The sequence below is a fragment of the Odocoileus virginianus genome, chromosome 1, assembly GCF_023699985.2.
Source record: "Odocoileus virginianus isolate 20LAN1187 ecotype Illinois chromosome 1, Ovbor_1.2, whole genome shotgun sequence".
In the NCBI taxonomy this organism is placed as follows: domain Eukaryota; kingdom Metazoa; phylum Chordata; class Mammalia; order Artiodactyla; family Cervidae; genus Odocoileus; species Odocoileus virginianus.
The window spans coordinates 77,123,609-77,147,309 of NC_069674.1; the positions used below are offsets into that span (position 1 = coordinate 77,123,609).

Genomic DNA, 23,701 nt, shown 5'->3' on the forward strand with positions numbered 1-23,701 from the left:
AGTGAACACAAGAATGGTTTTATCCACTGTTTAGCATTGTGAGCAAACACATTTTCTTTAAATTACATCGACATGTATGCAAACTAGTTATTCAAGTTTGAGATTGTACAGATGGTACTTCAATTATATCCACTGAAAGTGCCTATTCTAATAACTTCTAATAGGAATGCTAGGATAATCTGATTTTTGATTTGTATGAGTAATGTGAAAATTAACTTCTTAAAATCTTACACTTTGGTAATTAAAACCCCCAAAATATAATAAGAAATTTTTGAATTAAAAAAATCAGTCACCATAAAATACTCAATATTTATCACTATTTCTATCTGCTATTTATATCAATATTTATCACTACTTCAAAAACATATTCTGGATTAAAATTATTATATTACCTATCAAAATTTGATAGATTAAGGTATATCAAAATATATATCACACAAAAGCTCATGATTTTTATTTATCTATTCCACAAATATTTAAGTGGTAGGCACTACACAATTTATCACCTTAGTATCTACTGTTTTATGCTGTTATAAAAATTAATAAAAATGATACTCTAGTAGAAAAAAACAGAAATATCTTGGCAATTAGCAAGATGAAGATGAGTCACAGAGAAGGAAATTCAAAAGTATTTTAAGTACATAAAGAAAGACTCATGAGAGATTAGAAAGTATAAATGAAAGCAATAGTGATGTATTACTTGACTCTCACTATACTGAAAAATGTTTGAAAGCCAGAGAATACAGCGTGTTGACCAGAATATGGGATTAGGGGATCATGACATAGTATTGGTTGTTTAGCTTTATCACCACTGTATGAATGTGAGAATACTATGACTATTTCTGGATGAAAAATACAACTGCTTGTTTACAATTTACAAGCATGTAATTATTTTATTGGGAATGCAGATAAATGCAACCACTCTACGGTACAATGTGGCAGAATGTTGTTAAATAAAGCACATGTACACCCCAGGACCCAAAAAACTTCTTGAGTCTCTATTTATGGGGAGGTGGTAGCATCAGGAAAAATGGACAAAGAGAATGCACTAAATATTTACAATGGAAACACTTAGCAGTCTTAAGAAAGAAATCATACCAGTTGTCCCAAAAGATGGATTCATCTTAAAAGCATCTGACGAGTAAAAACATGTGAGAAACAGGACCTGATCTAAGGGCAATGACATTTACATTCATTAAAATGATATTCCACACAAACTAACACTATACATTATACAAATAAAAAACAGACATTACATAAATTATAATGGTTGCTCATGGAGGTAAGAACAGATAGGTAAAGAAAATGAGATTAAACAAAAGATTTAATAAATGAATAAACAAACAAACACCCCCACTACACGCAAACATGGTCAGTGGGGACCTAATGAGAACCAGTGGGGTTGGGGTTGATGTGCTATGAAATAAGAATTCAATATAGCTGAGTAAAACAAAAAAATAGAAAAAAACCCCAAGCTTCATTAATTCAAAATTTGTAGATATTATTCCCCTTTTCCACTGATATTATTAACTATGACTCTAGATCAGTTTCCTAAATTTGGACATCTGTGCTCATGAATTCTCGATAAACTAGTGGCAGCAGGAGAAACTCAGTTGAACTGGTTATTTGTCTTGGCTTTCTAAATAGCAAAGAAACCACGCAAGTGAGTTTCAGGAGTCCAGTAAGTTATCCCCATCAGTTACACTAGTTACTTAAGCATTTTCAAGTTAGGCCTTGTTAATATAAGTGAAATGCATAGATAGATGTATTTTATTACTTTCAAAACTACAGTTAACATTTTTATCCTATTTATATATTAACATTGGCTAAAGTCCATTGAGCTGCAAAAGAGTTGGACACGACTTACGACAAAACATATGTTAACATAAAGAATGAAAGAAAGGTGGAAAAAGGGAAAAAAGAGGAAAGGGAAGAAAGAATGAAGGGAGGTAAACATAAAAAAAAAAAAATTGAATATAGTTTCCTGAATATACAGGCCAAAGGAGATGCCCTAATCTATGACAAGATGTTCAATACTGTACACTTGAACACAAAAAATCAGCAAAGTATGGCTGTCATACGAAAGTTCTCAAATGAACTTAACTTATATGTTACAAAATTGTCACATTTTGAATGTGAAAAGTTATTTAAGAAATATCAAAGACTAGTGTTATTTTACTCACATTATTTTTTTTTCCTATTTCTGAGTCTACTGAAAGTATTCTGAATTAATGACTTCTACACTTATATGTGTAAAACAGATTTAGCTCCATTTATACAACATTTTTAAAGAAAACAGATTATCACCTCCTTTGCAGTATTACTGGTCAATTTATTATTGACTAGGGTCACTAAAAGAGGATTGCATGAATAAAATGTCTTGTAAAAACATGTCACAACTATTTCATAGACTCATTATAAAGCAAGCAAGATCCTGTTAGATATAGTAGTTTTAGTTTTTTGTACAAAAGAGAAGTAAAACATGAAGTGACGACTTTTCTAACACCACATATTTAGTTAATGGTAATGCAGAAATAGGAACTCTGTTTAAATCTCTCTCAGGCCAATGCTAGTATCAGTAAATAAGAAAACTCATTCAAATTATGCTAACTAAAACTATGTCATAGCCCACCTGAATATAAACAATGTTCAAATATGTAAAACTGTGCACAAAGGACACATATATTATCTATAATTTTTTTTAATCACAATAAAGATAATGTATCAGATAATGTAAACAGAAATTGTTTATCTACATGACAGTATTATTAGAAGGTTTGGACATGCAAAAATTGACGATCTCACTGAACAAACAAATTGTGGGACATATCATTTTATGGTGGGTAAATGATGACCGTTAGGAGGGAAAAAAAGCTGACTGGCTTTATTATCTTTTTTCTCAACTCCACTCCCAGAAAAGGAACCAATATTTATGGAAAACAGTAAGAAGTTTCCTAAAAGTTAAAAATAGAATTACCACATTATTTAGCAATCCTACTGCTGGGGATTTATTCAAAAGAATTGAAATGGTGATCCTAAAGAGATATCAGCATTCCCACATTTTCTGCAATGCTATACACAATAGCTCAAATGTGGAAATAATCCAAATATCCATTAGCAGATAAATTGATAAAGAAAAACACAGTTTACAAATACTAAAGAATATTATTTGGCCTTTATTGCTCCTGAATTCAGGAAATTTGTAATAATGAGGCATGGATAAACCTTGACAATATTATGTTAAATGAATTAAACCCAGTCACAGGAGGACAAATACTGCATGATTCCATCTGGATGATGCATCTAAAACAGTCAAACTTATAGGAACAAAGAACAGAATGGAAATGGGGAATTTCTAATTAACTTGTATGAAAGCTGTTTTGCAAGACAAATAAGCTTTAGATATCTGATAAATAACATTGTGCCTTTAGATATCAACACTGTACTGTTATCTAAATGTTATGTTAAAAACCATGAAGAGGTTAGGCCTCCTGTTAAAAGTAGTGAGTGCAATTTTAAAAAGGGGAAAAAAAGAAGGCAGGATGAATAAGAAGAATGGGAAGTAAAGAGTTCTAGGGAGAAGATCTCCCCTAACAGTGGTGGTTGAAGGTTGCAAAGGCAGTGGGGAGCAGCATCCTATTTGCTTATATCATCCAGGGAAGATGGCATTACTTCAAAGAGAAATTTCTATGCGGTGCCTTTAGAAAAGCTGACCTTAGATTTGGTGGCTCAGATTAGACAGAATTACTCTCATGAAAATTTGGTCATAGTATAAGGGCATCACCCACTCAAGGAAGTGGGCTGGCTAGATCAACACTCTCTCTGTGGTGCAGGTCAACTTACAGGGACCCAACCTTCATTTTTCTAGAATGTTTAAGACCCTCACTGGGAATTTCTCCAGTGCTCATGGGGAGAGAGACATCAAATAATAAGTGTGACTCAATTTTTCAACAGCAGATGAAAGAAAGATTGGAATTGATTACATTTGATTTACAGAAATTGTAATGTGCTTATTATACACCAGAATGGTGTTGCAAATTCATGCTTTTTAGACAGAAATAAGGTAAAAAGGGAAATGTATTTAGTCATGATTTGTGGGTTCACCTTGAAGAAGGTTATCATTATAGGATTCTGTTTCTAATCACTATGACTGTCAACATAATCTATTTTTCCAGCTCAGTATTTCCTGGAAGGATTGGTATGGATGTCAAAGTTACTCTGTGCCTACAGTTTAAGGTGTTTAGAATTAGATATGTCACTTCAAATAAACTGAAATAGAATGTGGCTGAATAAGGCAGAAAACAGTTTATGGGTACTGAAATTTGATATGTCCCCTCCAAAATAATATAACATATGGAGAGATCCAATGATAGTTACATGATGCTAACATCTCATTTAAATCAGGTTGCAGTTCATAAAGTTAAAAACTTTTATCCGTTTAATTTCCCAATTTATTTTGTCAAAATACTCAGAGTAGATGTTTTCTATTTACTTTCTAATTAAATGGCATGAACAGATTAATATCATCAAATACCATGACCAGCTAACGGTAACAGATTAATCCAAAATGCATGCGTGATTATATAGAGACACAGAGTTGGGTTAAATGGATATAGAAAACTAGGTTAAATCACACAATTGTGCATGAGAGATGCTTGTCTTAACTGGTGCCTCCTCTGTTTTAAGTATCCCTAGTGAAACATCATGGAGAAGGAAATGGCAGCCCACTCCAGTACTACTGCCTGGAAAATCCCATGGATGGAGGAGCCTGGTGGGCTGCAGTCCATGGGGTCGCTAAGAGTCGGACATGACTGGGCGACTTCACTTTCACTTTTCACTTTCACACATTGGAGAAGGAAATGGTAACCCACTCCAGTGTTCTAGCCTGGAGAATTCCAGGGACGGGGGAGCCTGGTGGGCTGCCGTCTATGGGGTCGCACAGAGTCGGACACGACTGAAGTGACTTAGCAGCAGTGGTGAAACATCAAGGATTTTAACTTTATGTTCTTATTCTCTTTTGGTATTCATGTATTCTGCATTATTCCATTTATAAAGTTATTTAAATATATCCAACTACTCAGAATGGAGTTTAACACAAAATATCATCAATTTATATTTGGAAAAGTGTTTCCTAATAAACACAAGAAATATTTAAACCAGTGGCAAAAAAATCATCTCTACCAAGAATACATATATTAGATACAAACTCTATTTCATAACATTATTTGATAGATAAAATATGCAGAAATTTGATTTCTAAGTTATAACTTTAAATCATGTGCAAAATCAGACAGAAAGAAAATTATATTTTGAAAATTAAAGTTAGAAAATGAAATCCCCTAATCAAAATTTAAGAGCAAAAGAGATTCCAATATACTTACTATAGAGTATAAAAAAATAGTTTTTTTTTCACAAGGAATTTTAAAAAATCATAACCTAAGTACTCATCACTAGAAATATTATCACATGATAGATTTTTGTGCATATAAATGTTGATTTCATATTTTTCTTATTTTGAGCCAAAGATACTACATAATTATTATGACTGGGATAATCAAAACCTAAAAAGTGAACTTTAAATTACGTAAGTTCTTTCATCATTTAAAGAGTTAAAGGATAGAAATAAAACAGAGGAGTCATTTCAAACAATAATAACCATTTTATCATCCTGAGAGAAACTTTAAAAAAAGAAAATGAATTATGTGTTACTTCATAAGAAATGCCAATATTTTATTATTTATATCATGAAGAAGAATTAGCAAATAATTCACTTTGGCTTGATGGATGTTCAATACATAACATTCAATGGTAGAATTCTATTCAAAAAGTTCTCAGTAACTTTTAGTAAACAGAATGCAATTTTAATATATACAATTAATATATAAAATATATTACAATAATTGATTTTTCCACTAATGAACCAAAGTTGTCTAAGAAGACGACACTTTAACAGCAATATCTGCCAAGTGATAGAGAACAAAACTCAATTATTTCCCTTCAGTTCTTTAAAATTCACATAGAGAAATTACTTCCCCTAATTCAGAAGCAAACATGATAATGGTAATATATTTTAGATAAATATAATGGCAATATATTTTAGATAAATTAAACAAAACTTTTTTGTTTAAAAGGAATAAAGAAGTCTTTTTTGATTAAAAGGAATAAAATTAGACTTATTTCACTTAAGTTAATCACACCAACACGGAATTTTTTTTTTTTAAAGTTATTTTGACCACCTATCCTCATTTATTCTTTACAGCTATTCAGTAAAATATGTAGGATAAATGTAACTATCCCTATTTTTACAGATTTAAGATCCGTTTTAGAAATTACATTGAGTGGTAGTTCAAAAAGGCAAGACTCCTGATTCTTCATCTGAGCCCAAGAATATTACTAGCATTTTTGTTTAAAACATACAGAATATCTACTTATAACATTTTGGCTATTTTTATAGCTATAACTATAGATTTATGTGCATAATCAATATGAATAAATGCTCTTATTTATGATAAAAGTACTGTATGTGTCAAAGACAGGACTAGACAGATGCTAGGTAATATCATTAACCATGATTTCTAACATGATTTCTCCTATTTAGAAGTAGGGGCATCATGAACACATGCTCATAAAAGTAAACAAGATTACAGCTCCAGTCTTAAGCTGAGAAATGAGAGAGGTGATGTATAAGAATAAATTATAATGGATTGGCATAAGTTATGAAAGGCCTGGTAGGTTACACTAAACTCAGGCTAATAGAAGACATAAGAAAAATTTGTCATAATCGAATTCTCTTTTCAATAACTGTCTGCAATTTGGATGTTAATGTCAGTCTCTTTCATGTTTTCTCTAGTATATATTTCTCTTGTTATACTCAAAACACTTTATTTTACATTATGCATTTGTGTAATTGTCTCCACTGCTGTCCTGTGAATTTCTACATCTGTACATATGTTTACTGAGTGAATGAATGAATGAATGAAGGCAGAGACAGACTGGAAATTGGGAAAGTGCCGAAGAAGATAAGAATTGAAAACTGCAGCATAAGACAGGATTATACATTTTTACATTTAATATAATCATCAGAAAATACTTTCATGAGGAAAACATGGAATTGCTGAGAATCAGTTATTCAAGTATAGTATTTAAATCCATTTTTCACAATTCATTAATATAAACTATTTAAGTTCAATAAAAGACTGAGAGATTTTATTCATTTTTGTTCCTCTCCAACACTTAAGTAGATATTGACAGACACATAATTTTCATATATAAAAATGGATTACAGAATGATTTTTCATCATAAACATTAAAAACTGTGGCTGTTAGTGAGATACAATTTGAAAGTGATAGGAATAAAAAACATTAGAAATGCCATCTGTAGAACTACACAAATATACATTTTAAGTTGTATGATGTCTATTAAAGAATGTATACTTATTGTATTAATTAAAATAAGATTAAGACTTGAATGTTAAATGCTCTGTAGATTTCTTACATTATGTAGGGATTTAACTTTTTTTAAAAAAACTTCACTTTTAAAAAAACCTTGGCTTATAGTACCTTTTGGCTTGTAAAATTTGAATACTATGTATGGGAACAAATGAATAAACATATTGAGGTCATTTTCACTGAGCTGAAATTTAATATACATGGTGTATTAGTATTTATAGATACATGATATAGCATCATTTATCCCCAAGTCCTCTGCTCCCATCTTGGTCTGAACAGCCACATTTCATGCCTGGATTATTTCTGGAGCTTCCTAACGGCTCTCTTTCCTAGTCTTTACTCCTTCAGACTATTATCCTTATAGCAGTCAGAATGACTTGATTTAAACGCCATTCAGCCTGTGTCGGCGCAGCGCCTTCTCGTGTGACATTAATAGAAGCTGAGGTCCTTACGCTGACCTGTAAGGTTCTGCTTCTGCCACTTCTGACACTCTGTTACTGCCAAACTTCTCTGCCCACAGCTCCTGCTCTCTCCTTCACATCCTCTCATCCTCCCCTCCCAGTGCCAGCCACGCTGACCTCAATGTGGTCTTCCTGTCCCTGGCACATGCCAGGTAAGCTCTTGCTCTGAGCCTCTGCCCTTTTCTTTCCTCTGCCTGTGAGACCAATAACTGGAAGCTGCCTCCTTCCTCTCTGCGGGGGCTTTCCTCAGTTTTTGACTTTTTGGTGAGCCCTTCCCTGACCATTCCATCTGAAATTGCAACCCCACCCTAGGGTGTATGCACCCTCCTGGTTATCTTTTTCTTCTCAGCACTTATTACCACTTATTATGTGATACTTATGAATAGGCTTGCTGCTTTCAGTCTCACCGACTAAAATGTATGGTCTATATTTTCTTCACTTACATCTCACAGGGCCAAGGGAGGTTGCTCTACAGAGCATATATTTAAACACACACATGTAATTATATATTAAATTTATACACACATATACAGAGATGCTAGAACTTAGAAAACTCAAGCACCATATCTGACAGTAATGGGATCCAGTAAAAACCAGAGAGTAAAAGCAAACAAAAACAGTCTAAGAGAAAGTAAAAGCAATTCAATTTTCTTCCACCATTCTCACTATAACTCAGTATGTGTATGTGTGTGTGTGGTGTATATATATATATATATATATATATATATATATATATATATAAAATCTTTAGTCTGAGATGAAAACCTGCATTCCCACAGAATATTCTTTCTGCTCCAATTCATCACTATATTTGGAACATAGCAGTACTCCATCACAGCAAATAGATAAAATGTGAACTACTTAAAAAATTAAACAATGAAAGTGACAAAAGCTTAAAAAGATCTATTTCAGTTCCTGGACAGTTAGTTGCCCTCAAGAGCTTACGGTCTGTTCTTAGACATTCCCTGTAAGTTACTTGGAATTCCTTGGGATGGGAGGAGGCATATCTGTAAGTTACACTTAGTTATGGTACTTGTTTTGATAGAAGTATGCAGAATTAACCAATGTATTTTGCATTTCTATATTTCTCTCATTGAAACTAGAAGAAAAGAAAATACAAATTGTCAAAAAAGTCAGTAAATAATGGGTTTTCTTTCCATAAAGGCATCTTTCTCTTAGTTCTTCAGTTATTTTATATTTGTTGCTCATTCAGACCCTGACCAAACTTTTCCTCCACAATGAGGATACTCTATTCACTGCCTTTCTAGACTGTAAGCTTCTTGAAAGCAAGATGGAATTCTATCATTCTACATCATTTTAGGATATACCGGTAGAGTAAAGAATAAATATTTTGATCCACTTTATTAAGTATTTCCTATATTCCTAATAGTCTCACCTCTACTCCTTCATAACAACTTTCTTTCTAAACTCCTTTTTATCACCTCCATCTACCTTGTCAGTATATATTACTGCATACAAGTAGGTTCTTACAATTCTGCAGTAAGTACCTCAGTGTTCTTAGCCAATAAGAAATAACATCTCAAAAAAAAAAAAAGAAGAAATAACATCTCATGCAGGGATGAATTCACATTATTATCAGGTCTGAAGCTTATGCAATTTAAGGGAAAAAAAAGAAAATTATGAATACAAAATTGAAATAAGTGAACATTTGTTAAAAGAACAAAAGAAATCACATCAAATTACAAGTGTTTAAAAGCTGAAAAATGCCACAAACATCACACATGTTTTTTAACGTCAAGGAGACTTGCAAAGGGCCTGTACATGTGAAGAAGGAGCTCTGAGACTTAAGTATCATGATTTGTCAATTCTGATCTCACTTTCCTTCGTTTATCCTATTTAACTAGTCTCACACTCTTAATTCTAGTGCTCACATTTCCATTTTATGTAACATATACAACTCACCATGGCACACATACTACTGTTTTGCTTCCTCTTTCTGTAGCTTGGACTATATGATTCTTCTCAAGCTTCAATATCTTTCCCACATCTCTTCAAAAGAAAAGTGTCTCAAAAGTATGCACTAGAGAAGGGTCATGTGGAGGATCTCTTTACACTTAATGCTATAGACCCAGTGAGTTTCTGTGACTTATCAATAGTCATACACAAAAGCAGCTGATGAGAAAGATCGGTGCACACACTGGGAGCCAGACACCTGACATCTAACACACCATGATTCTATTCACTAACAAAAGACATGTTTTTCGTGATTAACAGACCATGAGCAATACATAAATAGATATTCATTGTATGTATGTCCATTGACTTTAATCAGACATGAGATTAATGCATTGTTGATAAGAAGAAAAACTTAGAAGCTTTTTTAAAAGACTAGCCAAAACTATTGTTTTATAGTTAGGAGGTAAAATTCACATATTTACATGCTGCTGCTGCTGCGAAGTCGCTTCAGATGTGTCCGACTCAATGCGACCCCATAGATAGCAGCCCACCAGACTCCGCTGTCCCTGGGATTCTCCAGGCAAGAACACTGGAGTGGGTTGCCATTTCTTTCTCCAATGCATGAAAGTGAAAAGCAAAAGTGAAGTCGCTTAGTCGTGTCTGACTCTTCACGACCCCATGGACTGCAGCCCACCAGGCTCCTCCATCCATGGGATTTTCCAGGCAAGAGAACTAGAGTGGGTTGCCATTGCCTTCTCTGATATTTACATGAGACATGAGTTAATCACTTCAGGCATTAAATTTTTAAAAAATTATTCAGACTGGATACCTAAAATGAGTTTCCATTATAGCAGATACCTCTAGCAGACCAATGTTCCCTCAGGAAGCCTGAACTTTGTATGATTAACTGTCATCTATGAAAAGATTTTTGTCTACCTTCAACAAAATAGCTTCTTCAGCTAGTCTAGTTATTTATAGTTAACAAAGCACTCGCTTAAGCACAAAAAACATATCAGCCCCTTTTATACTTTCAGTTAATCTGGTGAGATAGGTCATGAAGCCTCCTGGTTGAAATATCAACCTATACAGATGAGATAAAAGGAGATTCGAAGAACATAAGCAATTTGCCTAGCAACATGAGGATGGTGTTAATTCAGTCTTCTGACTTCAAGTCTGTGCTTTGTCTATTAGCAGTATTCTAAATCCTTGCAGTTCAGAGCTCAGACCTGAACATGGTCAATTATCTATGCACATACAGATAGAGGGGATAGAGTTTAAGTTTAATAGCATAGGCTCCTCTTACCATCAAAGATTTTCAAAGTAAGTACCACTACTTCTGTGAAACACTGTGACAAACATTTATGCTGAATGTTTCTGACATATTATTTTTGCTGATAACAATTTGGCAGACACTATTATTATGCCAATTTCCCAACTGAGAATACCAAGGTACTAAAAGTTAAACAAATTTTCCAGGCAGTAAGTACTAGAGCTCAATCTAAATCCTGATGTCTCTGACTCTAAAAATATTCTCTTTATGTAATGAAGATGCTAAAGCATTGGCTGTCTGAAGGTGTGGTATAGGTATTAAGCAGAGTTCAGCTTACTTCTAAGATAACCACTCCAAATTCAAACACACAGAAAATGTAATCAGTTATGATTACTGATTAGACAAATCCAGAAATTTAAGAACAGAGACAACTGTTCATGGTTAAACAGTGTCACTTGAACATATATATGTATTTCAAGGCATACCACTCTTATTGATAAACCAATCAAATTAGGATATGGAGTATTGTACACACCACAAAATGTGAAAAGGGGCAATTATTTCATTTTCTTGGTGTCCGTATCAGAAATATTGACTCAAACACAATTGCTTCTGATTAATTTCCAAATAAATGGATAGAGAAATGCCTTTCTTTATCTAGTCAATACATCTAATCATTATTATATAAGTATGATCACTACCTCTTAAAAATAGTATATTATAACCTACCCATCCAGGTATCCACAATTTATGTTTTTTCTTCCCAGGAGATAGTTTCCTAATTTTTAATTTTTTTTAAAAAAACCTTTGAATCAACAAGCAATGTGATCTTGTGCCGTGTGTACCTGACACACTATCTTGTAGGAATTCTGAGAAGTCTCACGCTAACAACCAATCCGTACTTGGGAATCCCCCTGGAACAAGTACAAGGAAGCTCACTCATCTGTGTGGTGTGTTTCTTGTTCTCCAACCTTGATCACTGCCATGCCACCTGTAACATATGCCAAAAAAGCATAAGCAGAAGTAGAGACTTTCTTGCCTCGGAACATTCTCCTTTCAGTCACACAGGAGTGTGTCCTCTACTGAAACTAGTTCTTCTACCACAGACTTCTTCAGCACAGGAATTCCGGAGGCCGACTTATAAAATCAAAACCACCTGCCAAAGACAGCTAGCATCATCTCCACTCCAGTTACTAATCCTCAAGCATACACCCAACAACAGCTAGCATCATCTCCACTCCAATGACTAATTCTCAATCATACACTCAAAAACAGCTAGCATCATCTCCACTCCAGTTACTAATTCTCAATCATATACCTAACAACAGCTAGCATCATCTCCACTCCAGTTACTAATTCTCAATCATACACTCAACAACAGCTAGCATCATCTCCACTCCAGTTACTAATTCTCAATCATATACCTAATAACAGCTAGCATCATCTCCACTCCAGTTACTAATTCTCAATCATACACTCAAAAATAGCTAGCATCATCTCCACTCCAGTTACTAATTCTCAATCATACACCCAACACATTTTTTTTTTTTTTTGCCAGAAACCATGCTGATTCACCTTTAAAAGGATCTAGCTAGATGAATCAAATCCCCTTCACTGAGACAACTAGAAACTGAGAATTTGGAAATATCCATGAATTACAATTTATGCCACAGGTAAATTTCCTCACAGAATAGCATATGAACAATCTGAGATAAACTCATTTCTTTATAGGCCTAGCGGCCTGCAGAAGCTAATTTTCCATATATCTCTGGCTAAATCCATAAGCAAACACTGAATATAATTGGTTTTAAATTTTTTTCTCCTAGTCTATATCTCTACTGATTCATTAAGAAGTTTCTTGAAGCTACATTTAGAACTTAACACTATCTTCCTACTTAACATATATTCCTATCTTAGCTTCAAACAGCATTCTCCAAACAAATATGATTTTATTATCAATAATAAAGATATAATTTATCTTCAAAATATTTCAATTAATTTTTAGTTGGACAATCTATCAATATAAACAAATAACTGCTTTTGATTCAATGGCTAAAAGATGTTTAGTTCTTATAGATTTACTATTCTCTTATGAAAACTGTTGAAATATGAAAAGTATTACACAGGTAATGTATTTCAAAATTATGATGTTATGATACACAATACTATGGGAAAAATCAGTTGGAGAATAAGATCAGAAGTCCAGTGATTAAATAAAACTTAGGACCAACAACATGCATATAAAGGGTTAGGTCTGTCCCATTATACTTCCTAAACAAATTTTAATTTGTATTTTTTACTCTTTTTCTGGAGACACAATATTGTAATAGGTTAATATAAAATGATACAACTTTTCAATAAGTTTAACAATTGCTATGTATTAATTTCTTTAAATGTCCTAACTTAGTTTATTGTATTGATTCAAAACACAATGATTAAATCTCTAAGAAGAGCAAAGGTCCCGCATTGAGAACCCATGGAAGACTCAAATACATAAGACTCAATATAACATTTGTTTCTACATTAATTTATACCTTCAATAAAATTACTGTCAAATTTCAACAGAGATCTTCCTGGAAACTAACAAGCCAGTTCTAGAATGTATATGCAAGATGATCAAAGTTCAAGAACTGTCCCAAGTTGATTTTGAATAGCAGTATGGTAGATTACCTATCATATGTCAGAACTTAAAATAAAGGCATCATAATTAAAAGTGTGACACTGATGTAGGGATAGACAAATAGATCAATATCTCATAGAACAAAGATCTTATAAAAGATCCACCATGTATAAAAAAATCAATATATGACAGATGGGGTATTGTAGATCAGTGGAGCAATGCTACATTAGTCAATAAATTGTGCACTTGCAACTGATTATCCTTACTGATGGGGGAGAAAACTAAAATTTCTCAGACCACAGATGGATTCAAAACAACTGAATTCTACATCAATAAGGGCATTATATAAAAAGTGAGATTTTAAAAGTTTTAGAAAAAAATACAGGCTAATATTTGAGGGTTTCAGAACAAGGACAATTTCCCAAATAACATAGAACATTTATACTACTAAAGAGAAACAAAATGATAAGCTGACTATGTTTCAATTTCAACTTAAAAAAAAGACAGACACTAAAGAAACAAAAGAAACAAGCCACATACTCGGCTACCTACTTGACAAATGCTTATAACCAGAATATATAAAGATTCTGACCTTCAATTAAAAATACACAAACAATTCAATAAAGAATAAGCCAAAGAAACAAGCAAATCACAGATGAGGAAAACCCAAAAGCTAATAAGATTGATAAAATACTATCACATTCAATATTACTGAAGGCAGACAAATGAAGAACACAGTGGGCTATCATTTTACATTATATTTGAAAAAGAAAATTCAGAGTAAAAGGAACAAGAATATAAAGGAATAAGAACACTAATTTACTACAGATGAATGTAAAAATGGTATAACACTTTGGAGAGCAATTTGGAAAAATCAACTACAGTTGAAGAAACCACATAATATTCTCTTACATTATTTAACAATATGAGTTATTATCACCCAGAAAATGAACCCGTAGAAGAAACTTCTGCATATGCGCAAAAGGAAAAGGAAAGCATTTCAGAAAATGAATTACAGCATTGTTTGAAATATATACAAAAAACCAAAAACCTCATATGTAATATAAATAACCAGAAATATTTAAATGTTGTTGAGCCATATGGTAATAGAATTCTGCCCCGTACTACAAGTGAATGTATCTACAAAACAGAAAGTTACTGATGTAGGTAATAAACTTATGGCTATCAGAGGAAGATTGGGACTGACACATACATACCACTATATATATAAAATATGTAACTAATAAGGACCCACTGTGTAGCACAGGGAACTCTACTCACTACTCTGAAATGGCCTTTATATGAAAAGAATCTAAAAAAGAGTAGAAAATGTATAAGAGATTCACTTTGCTGTACACCTGAAATGAACACAACATTGTGAATTAACTACACCCAAGAAAGTTTTTTAAAAATAATAAAAATGAAGTTTTCTTTCCTTAAAAAAATTCTGCCCTGCAGTTAAACAACTACAGCTACATGTACCACTTTAGATAAATCTCATAAATGTTGGGACTAAAAAATGTGGCAAAAATGCATGTACAGTAAGCTATCATTTCTATAAAATTTTATAAACAAGCAAAATGAATCCTTATAAACTTTATGAATGCATACATAAACATAAATTAAAGCAAGTGAAGGATATTCTCATACTGTCTGGTGATATATTTTGGGTTAGTAAGAGGTTTGGATGAGGAGAGGTGACTATAGGAGACTTTCGTTGATTTATAGATACTTATTTCTCCTAAAAATATGAAGCAAATAGGCAAAACACTGAGCCTTAAAACAGTCTGATGAATACATGCATGTTTACCATACTACTCTCTATAGCTTTTTTGTATGCTCAAACACTTGCAACAAAAATTGCACGTTGGTACCCAATTAAGTGTTATATTGCATACATCAAACCAGAATGTGAAGAAGCACCCCTACCCCATTCCCATGAGGGAGGGCAGAACAAAAGATGTGGCACGTTGAGCTGTGTACCCCACTACATGAGGAATCTTAAAAGGCAAATCTATTAAAGCAATTTTCCTGATTGTGGAGAAGGCTCAGACTAAGGAAAATCACATCCATTTTCAATGAATTAGTAAACATCAAACTCTGACTTTCTGTTTTCATCATGTAACAGAGAAATGCAACCACTGAGTTGCTTCAGTAAAATTTTCCAGGATTGAAAGCTCACCATTTAAGTGCACGCACCACTTAAGTGCAAATAAGTCAGAAAGAGATGTGTCAGGCAGCAAACACTTCCACGTAGGACTTGTTATTTTGAGTTAATATTTTAACTTTGAATTTAAGGCTCATCTGTTTTGTGCCCTTCACCCGCTCTCCATCACAGGGCCAATATGATAATTGGGAGATTTTGGACTGGAGAAGAACCCACCAGAGGGGAAGGGTGCTGCACTTTCCAGATTAGGAGAGTTTTTTCTCTATCAGGAACCATCCAATTACCCACTCCCACTCCAGACACCTGAATTTAAATTCAGGGCAAAGAAAAACTAAGAGAAAAGAAAAAAGAGAGAGCAAACATATATAAATTTATGAGCACCTAAGTCCACAGTTATAAGAACATGTGCCCAGAAGAAACTATTTTGAACTTCCTTTCTTAAAAGATAATCAAAAGTTGTGTTTACAAATATAGATGCTGTTTTAAATGTACATGATTCTTTACCAGTAGTAAGAATGTGAGTACACATACTGGGTTAGTCAAAATGTTCATTTTCTGTAACATCTTACAGAAAAACCTGGATGAACATTTTGGCCAACTCAATATCATTTTTTTTTTTTTTGCTTCACATAACCTTGTATGGAATGATATATTAGTGAGTACCAAATTTTGTAATTAAAAAGGAATTCTTCATTACTCATTTCTACATATATTGCTTGAAATATTTTATGAGGCACCTGTGTTGAGCACTGGGTATGGAGAAAAAAGAACTCCATGTCAAAAGACAAAAGAGATAAGAGGCACAAATGGTATTGAACCCAAAGAACTGAACTTGGTCTTTATCAGATAAAAAATGAACAAAGTCTGTGCCTGTTCATAAAATACTGACAATTGTGTTATAGACGCCTCAAATTTGGAGATGGTTGGAACTTTGACCTGTGAAGAATACATAAAGTTGTTTTTATTGTTCAGTTGCTAATTCATGTCCAATTCTTTGTGACCCTATGACCAGCAGCACATCAGGTTTCCCTGTCCTTCACCGTCTCCTGGAGTTTGCTCCAACTCACGTCCATTGAGTTGGTGATGCTATTCAACCATCTCATCCTCTGTCACCCGTTCTTCTTTTGCCCTCAATCTTTCCCAGCATCAGGTTCTTTTCCAATCAGTTGGCATTTCACATAAGAAGGCCAAAGTATTAGGGCTTCAGCTTCAGCATCATTCCACCCAATGAATATTCACGGGTGATTTCCTTTATGATTGGCTTGATTTCCTCGCTGTCCAAGGGACTATCAATAGTCTTCTCCAGCACCACAGTTAGAAAGCATTAATTCTTCGGTGCTCCACCTCCAACTCTCACATCCGTACACAACTACTGGAAAAACCATAGCTTTGACTATATGGACCTTTGTCAGCAAAGTGATGCCTCTGCTTTTTTAATATGCTATGTTTGTTATAGCTTTTTTGACCAAGGAGCAAGCGTCTTTTAATTTAGTGGCTATAGTCACAATCTGTAGGAATTCTGGAGCCCAAGAAAATTAAATCTGTCACTGTTTCCAATGTTTCCCCATCTATTTGCCATGATGTTATGGGAACCATGATCTTAGTTTTTTTAACACTGAGTTTTAAGCCAGCTTTTTCACTCTCCTCTTTCACCCTCATCAAGAGGCTCTTTAGTTCCTCTTTGCTTTCTGTCATTAGAGTAGTGTCATCTGATTATCTGAGGTTGATGGTATTTCTCCCAAGCTTCATTCCAGCTTGTGAGTCTTGCATTCTGCACAGAAGTCAAACAAGCAGGGTGCAAATATACAGCCTTGACATACTCCTTTCCCAATGTGGAACCAGTCCATGTTCCATGTCTGGTTCTAACTGTTGCCTGACCTGCATACAGGTTTCTTAAGAGGGCAAGTAAGGTGGTCTGGTATTCCCATCTCTTTTAGAATTTTCCACAGTTTGTTGTTACCTACACAGTCAAAGGCTTTAGCATAGTTAATATAGCAGAAGTAGACATTTTTTGGAATTTTCTCGCTTTTCTATGATCCAGCAGATGATTGCAAATTGATCTCTGGTTCCTCTGCCTTTTCTAAATCCAGCTTGTACATCTGGAAGTTCTTAGTTCATGTACTATTGAAGCAAAGCCTAGCTTGAAAGAGTTTGAGCATTACTTTGCTAGCATATGAAATAAGTCCAATTGCAAGGTAGTTTGAACATTCTTTGGCATTGTCTTTCCTTGGGATTGGAATGAAAACTGAACTTTTAAAGTCCTGTGGCTATTGCTGAGTTTTCCAAATTTACTGGCACATTGAGTGTAGCACATTAACAGCATCATCTTTTAGGATATGAATTAGCTCAACTGGAATTCCATCACATCTGCTAGCTTTATTCATAGCAATGCTTCCTAAGGCCCACTTGACTTCACACTCCAGATGTCTGGCTCTAGGTGACCACACCATCACAGTTATCTGGGTCATTAAGAACTTTTGGGTATAGTTCTGTGTATTCTTGCTACCTCTCTTAATCTCTTCTGTTTCTGTTAGGTCCTTGCCATGTCTGTCCTTTATTGTGCTCATCTTTGCATGAAATGTTCCCTTGGAATATCCAATTTTCTTGAAGAGAGCTCTAGTCTTTCCCAGTCTATCGTTTCCCTCTACTTTTTGCATTGTTCACTTAAGAAGGCTTTCTTATTTCTCCTTGCTATTCTCTAAGAGTTATTTTTAAAGAAAATGTTATTTTTAAAACATGCCATGAGTTCAAAACTTCCTAAAATTGCAGTGATATATAGGTTTCAATAGGTAAAATAGCCTACAGAAAAGTAAGCTTATTACTGAAGAAATCTCTAATTCTTTGAGCCTGTTAATCGTAGTGTTGATTATACAGAACTTTGTATAGTTATTTAATATACATAAGGTTTATAATCATTTGCCTAAGGACAGAGATTTAAAATGGAAGTGGCAAGTTATAAATATACTTTCAAAGTCCATATATTTAGTATACTTTTAAGTGCTCAAATTAATTAAAAAAGAAACAATATCATGAATCTATATGCAGGGAAGGAATGGAGATGCAGATGAAGAGAATGAACTTGTAGACACAGCAGGCAGCCTTTCCCTTCTCCAGGGGATCTTCCCAATTCAGGGATTGAACCCAGGTCTCCAGCATTGCAGGTGGATTCTTTACCAGCTGAGCCACAAGGGAAGCCCAGGTAAAGGAGAGGGCAGGACAGAGAAAGTGGCACTGACATATCTATTCTATTGTACGTAAAACAGGTAACTAGTGGGAAGCTGCTATGTAACATGTGGAGCCCAGCCTAGTGTCTTGTGATGCCTTGGAGGGGTGGGAAAGGAGGGAGAGACAGGTAGGAAGGACCAGGGAGGACAGCTCAATAGGGTGGGGGATGTGTGTGTGTGTGTGTGTGCGCGCGCGCCTGTGTGTGCCTGAATTATGACTCATCCTCACTGCTTTACTGCAGAAACCAGCATATTTATCCTCCAATTAAAAAAAAAAAGACCAAAATCAGACTTCCCTGGTGGCTCAGATGGTAAAGCGTCTGCCTACAGTGTGGGAGACCCGGATTCGATCCCTGGGTTGGGAAGATCCCCTGGAGAAGGAAATGGTAAGCCACTCCAGTACTCTTGCCTGGAGAATCCCATGGACAGAGGAGCCTGGTAGGCTACAGTCCAAGGGGCCGCAAAGAGTAGGACATGACTGAGCGACTTCACTTTCACTTTCAAAACCCCAATACTGGTGAGCATTTCATGGCTCCAACATTGTTGATCTAAAACTGTTAGCATTTTAATCTTAAAGCAAATAGCAAAACCTGGCACTCTAGAAACTTAGATTTGTGACTTAATCTGCTAGATATTTTGTCTTCATTTTCTTAACAAAGACTGAACTTATGTGTGAAAAAACAGGATAATAGGCAGCAGCAGATCATTCTTTGTCTATTAGTTGTTTAAGAATGTTTACTAAATGTTTCTGGGAGATAAATTTTAAGATTTTGAATGATTAGGATCTGTGAAGTACCTGATTGCCTGAGTTCTTTCAGAAAACCACTGTAGACTAAAATATTGGTTCAGGAAATTTAAATTAAAGGAATATTTTCTATTGCATTGATTCAGGAAATATACTGGGGTCATTTTTTTCTCTTCCATTTAATAATTTAGTTATATAAGTGGGTACTTTCAGAAATATGAACATCAAGAAATCTACATCATTGATCAGTATGTTTTAAATGTGTAAGTTCAGAGAATAAAGTAGAGGAGATTTGAAAAATCAACACAGAGTCCATGCCACGGAGTGTTGTTAACATGTCAAACCATGAAAAGTCTGAAAAACTTATGATAGAAAAATGACCAAATTTAGAAAAAACAGTAGACGGTTAAACTGTGAACAGTAGCTTCATATTTTGGAGTGGTAAAAAATACAGTCTAAAAATTCTATAGTCAATCAATTGTCATTCACATTTTAAATCAACTGGAAGACAATTTTGGGTCATAAAGACTGTCTATATACTTCTGATACAGAATGTAGAAAAAAAGACATATCAGGAAGAGATTAAATCAATTCCTGTGTCTACCTGGAATTCATTATAAAAATGGAGAAACTAAATTACATAAACACAAAAACACATTTCATCCATCTATTTATGCACACACACACACACACACACACACACACATATACACATATAATATTCCTTAGGAAAGAATTAACTTCATACTGTGGCAAATTAGCCAAATTCAATCTCTTCAATGAATAAATTTTTAAAAATTAACATTCATGAACACAATTTTAAAAATTAAAAAAAATCCAAAACTCCAGTGATAGAGAATTGGTATTATTATAATATTTCACATCAGGCATAAAAATCAGAGTACTGTTTCAATGAATCTACTGCTCTGAAATATTTTGATCATCTATTCCAGCTTGAGGCTCAGTTCCCTAAGGATATCACATATGAATGAAACATAATTGTAGACAAAACAAAATATAGAGGCATCCCAGGTGGCGCTGGTAGTAAAGAATTTGCCTGCCAATTCAGAAGATGCACGAGATGCAGGTTCAATCCCTGGATTGGAAAGATTCCTTGGAGACAGAAATGCCAACCCACTCTAGTATTCTTGCCTGGAAAGTTTCATGAACAGAGGAGGCTGGTGGGCTGCAGTCCATGGGGTCATAAAGAATCAGACAGGACTGAGTACCTGCACACATAATAAAGTCAGAAAACATACTGGTCTCAACAAAGTAAGTCTGTAGATACTAACTTGGACTGATAGCCATCTAGTCAGTTCATTTGTAGACTAAAAAAAAAATAATGAATCTTTATCATTTTAGCCTGGTAGCATAGAACATAGGTATAGCTTTATGGATAGGAGAAAGTAAATGATTTATCCTATGTCAGAAGTGAAAGTGCTAGTTATTCAGTCATGTCAGACTCTTTGTGACCCCATAGACTATAGCCCACTAGGCTCCTCTTTCCATGGAATTCTCCAGCTAAGAATAACTGGAGTGGGTAGCCGTTCCCTTCTCCAGGGGATCTTCCCAACCCAGGGACTGAAGCCAGCTCTCCTGCATTGCAGGCAGATTCTTCACCATCTGAGCCACCAGGGAAGCCCTTCACATGTCAAAATCACTCCTCAAAATATTTCATGTTTCAAATAGAGGATCTATTTTGACAGTTAAGATATTAGGTTGGCCAGAAAGTTCATTTGTTTTCCCATAACATTTAATGGAAAAACAAACTTTTTGGCCAATCCAATATCATCATGAATCTAACAGAAATACTACCAAGAACTGTATTAAAGATTTATGTTTTATGAGAAAATAAAGTAAATTTGGAAGTCATAAGTAGCAAATTATGGCTATGAGTTATGCAAAAACTGAACTCTAGTCAGAGGAGTTATACTCAGAAAGGCCTGGCTTGGCACTTTGGCAAAACTTTGGGAGAATTAACAAATAATACAATTAATAAAAGTAAAATCTTAAGTGACAGGGGATCTTCCTGACCCAGGAATCAAACCCAGGTCTCTTGCCTTGCAGGCAGATTCTTTTCTGAGCCACGAGGGAATCCCACAGAGAAGGCGATGGCAGCCCACTGCAGTACTCTTGCCTGGAAAATCCCATGGATGGAGGAGCCTGGTGGGCTGCAGTCCACGGGGTGGCGAAGAGTCAGACATGACTGAGCGACTTCACTTTCACTTTTCCTTTCATGCATTGGAGAAGGAAATGGCAACCCACTCCAGTGTTCTTGTCTGGAGAATCCCAGGGACAGTGGAGCCTGGTGGGCTGCCATCTATGGGGTCGCACAGAGTCGGACACGACTGAGGCGACTCAGCAGCAGCAGCAGCAGCAGCAGCAGGGAATCCCAAGTCATATGCATATAGCTTTTAATGAGTTCCCACTTAAACCAATGAAACAAACTGCAAAACACGCAGTTCCAAAAAAAGATGAGGACTTTAATGGCAGTCTCTGAGTTGTAAAATCACAAATGTAATTTTAGGTTCATTTCAGTTTTCTTTCTTGAATGAGTTTGCATTACATCTATTTTTAATTTAGGTGCATGAATTTAAAAATACCCACATAAGCTACCAAATACAAAGAGAATCACTTCATCACAGAGTGCTTCATTGAAACTGTACTTAAAAAAATCATCCTGACTTGTAGCATTTGGTGATTTTCATGTTGTAAAGATAGAGAAGGTTATGAAATTTTATTTTTAAATTATTCAAGTATTTTTGTTAAACTATATTAGGCAAAGTTACTAAGTTGCAAATTTTATTCTAAAAGACAAACAGCACATTCATTTCTTTCTGAAGTATGCTATCTGAAAGTAAACATATAATGCCCATACTTACAAATGGGCCTCAATCTTTGTATCTTACCTAGACTGTAATACCAAGAGAGTAGTATTAGGCATGATAGGATTATAGTCATTGAAAATTCATACAGATCCAGTGTTTGTTCACAATGGTTATGTTTTGATTCATATAGTCTTCTCTTTCATTTAGCTAGCCCTCCCAATTTTTCCTGTTGTATGAATATAATTAGAATATTTTTAATAATATGCTTTCAGCTATATATTTGGCAATATCCTGGTAAACTAGTTTTCTGAAAATCAACAAGCAACTAAATGAACAAAAAGGTCTGATTTATAGCATTTTTGTCTATTTTCATTTTTAAATAATCTCACCATGGCCTATTTAAGCTATCAAAATGATGACACTCAAAGTGAAGCTAGGAAGAGATGTGCAAAGCTTCTCACAGTGAGTTAGTCAAGCTGGTTTCAGCAGAACACTGTGATAAATAAATACTGACTCAAGTCTGTCAAAATATCCAGGGACTTTTTGGTAGGTTCCAATATATTTAAGACCATGGCAGTGAATAATTTTAACATGATTAAGCTTTAAACAATAGCAGGCAACATTAAACTATGAAGTGACAGCAAAACACTTCCTAAATAAGCATCTAATTTAGGATAAAAACAAAAACATGATTTACAATAAAACTTGCTTTTTGATAAAAATATTCATGACAAATAATATCACTGAAATCTTATAAGCTCTCTCTATGTTGGCTTTTTGAAAATGTAAATGACCACATCATCTTGAGAAGCAAGGTAACATTTTACTGAAATTGAATGGCCCACTATATTCTTGTAAAGTTCATTATTTTAATACTTTTGATGTAATAAGTTGAATAGAATAGTACCTATCATAGGATTTGACAATTATTTTTTCTCTAAAGGATCAGAGAGAATATATTTAGGCTTTGCAAATCATATAGCTTGTTGTGAATGCAGTACTGTTTGTGCAGTGGGAAAT

General features: G+C 34.4%; 1 protein-coding gene across 5 annotated transcripts in view; it reads right to left on the reverse strand.

Moving 5' to 3' along the window:
* The window catches only part of PCLO (piccolo presynaptic cytomatrix protein), a 370,863-nt gene that overhangs the window by 84,448 nt on the left and 262,714 nt on the right, over positions 1 to 23,701 (reverse strand). The window lies entirely within an intron of this gene.